Here is a 2,289-nt window from a genome sequence, read left to right on the forward strand (position 1 = left end):
CCGCGAAGGGGGGTCAGGCTTTTGACGCGCTGCACTGCGATTTGTAGCGTGCATCTGGTGCGCTTGGCGAAGGTTTCCGAGGAGACAGTTTGCAGTAAATGTGTTTTTATTTTTTTTTACGTGCGGAAAGGGGCATGCTCTCGGCTCATCTCAGGAGCGCGGGACTGCGCCCGGGTGTTTTTTTTTGCTGGAGCTACTCCTTAGGATAGGACGCTCGCGCTGGCTCGCGCTGGGAGTGGTGGTTGCTTTGGAGCTGCAAAAGGCGCCAGCTCAACTGTGAGGACGCAGAGTCCCTTGTCGCTCTGCTTTAGCAGTCGGCGCGGCCGGCGCGGTCAGTTGCCGTTCGTCTCTGATTGTTGCTCCCTAGGGGAAGCAAATCCGGCTTGACTCTTGTATCATCTCTTGTATATAGTCTGTATAAAGTTCTCCGGCTCATTAAGAAGCTGCTCCACCAAGTGTCATTTGTCTCGGACGGATCCACTGCTGGGAAGCCCGTCGTATCTTTACTGGCACAGTCGCTACAGGATTGGTGCGCTGCAGCGGAACCGAGAGAACGGAGGTGCCTGAAGCATCGAGCGCCGAGACGCCGAAGACTTGTGTACAAGAGGGTGCGTGAAGCATCGTGCGCCGAGACGCCGAAGACTCGAGTACAAGAGGGTGCGTGCTGCATCGGGCGTGGAGACCCCAAAGACGCAACTGCAAAAAGGTGCGTGAGCATCGGGCGCCGAGACGCCGAAGTGCAGGAGGGTGCGTGAAGCATCGGGCGGCCGAGCGCCGAAGACGCGAGAGCAAATAGGTGCGCGCATCGGTTGTGGAAACGGAGAAGACAATCAGCAGCCCCAACGTAGCTAGGGCGAGGTCAGCTATCGACGACTCCGAAAGACCGGGGAAACGCCGACTGCAGACTGCGTGTGTGTGTGCACTGACGATGCGGAGCATCACAGCGATGACGCCAAGGACGCTCCATCATTGCAACCAGTACAGCAGCGTCACTTGTGAGTGAATTTCCCCATTCTTGCTTGCCTGTCTCTGCCGTATTCGAGCCAAACGCCTAGGCAAATAGCTATGGAGTTTGACACGAGGCTGTGGGATTTCGGGGCGGACTGCGGTCCAGAAATTCGAGCAATGAGGCTGAAAGAAATGCGAAAGAGCTTGAAGAGCTACGGCAGATGCGGCAGGAGCTTTTATTAGAAAGAGAGCGCCGCAAACGTGGCCAGCTCAGAGTAAGCTACGAAGGAGAGAACGGCGCAGTTAAGACGGCTGTTGTGCCTCCGCTGACAGAAAGCGACGAGTGCCCTTCGGGAATCGTAGAGGTAAAGGCACCTCTAGAGGAGTTCGCGCTGAAGTCCGAGGAAACTGTCTCAGTAGCTTGCGACGCTGACGTTTTGCATGTAGCATCGCAGATCGTTGCAGTATCCTTTGTGAAAGCGGATGTCCCTGCCGTATCCCTAGAAGGTTTAGCGGACACAGAGAAGCCAGCCTCAGACGAGAAATCCGAGTATGCGAGCCCACAAGATGGCTCAGAAAATGACAAGGCCGGTAGCGACGAGATGACCAATGCCAAGACTCACAGTCTAAGCTTAGCGGGAGCGGCTGCGAATGCGGTGCCCGCGGTGCCGTCAGCTAGCACCGCAAAGTTGAATGTAGCTTTCGCGGAAGCAGATACTGCCGATGTCAGAAACACACAGGTCTCGCCACCCCTAGCAGGGGATCTGAAGGATGAGAGTAATGTGCCCGACGATGACCAGGCAGGGCTAGCGGACACAAAGAAAGTCTGTCTGCCGATTGTAGCGGTATCAGAGCAGGTGAGCTCTGAACAAGGTCCCAACATCCTTCGGGATGAGAACATCCGCGGCGAAAGCGACGGAGCCGAAATCTGCATTTTGACTGCAGCAGACGCGATGCCGAACAAAGAAGTTGAGCAGCTACTGCGAGCGCCGGGGAAAGCAGACAGTTTGCACGAAGCTTACGGAAACGCGAGCAGTGCGTCGTCTATTTCTTTGCTGCATGAGTTGCCGCCGATATATGGCGACAAAGTCTCCTTTCCGTGTACAATAAGCGGCGCAGACCCACTACCGCAGAAGGTAGAAAACCTCGAGCTCCAGGATAGGGCCGCGGGAAGGAGTAACGAGCGGCCGGGAATGCCAGTGGGCGATCCCAATCTCAACAAAGGGCCGCCGACGCTGAGTTCGGAGACGTACCGTGCTGCTAATATTCGTGCGCACACGAAGCTAAGGGTAGACATTGCGTTGACCGGAGTTGGCGCCGGCGCTGCACTGGAGATATCGA

The sequence above is a fragment of the Amblyomma maculatum genome, chromosome 6, assembly GCF_055883805.1.
Source record: "Amblyomma maculatum isolate TAMU_Amacu chromosome 6, ASM5588380v1, whole genome shotgun sequence".
NCBI lineage: Eukaryota > Metazoa > Arthropoda > Arachnida > Ixodida > Ixodidae > Amblyomma > Amblyomma maculatum.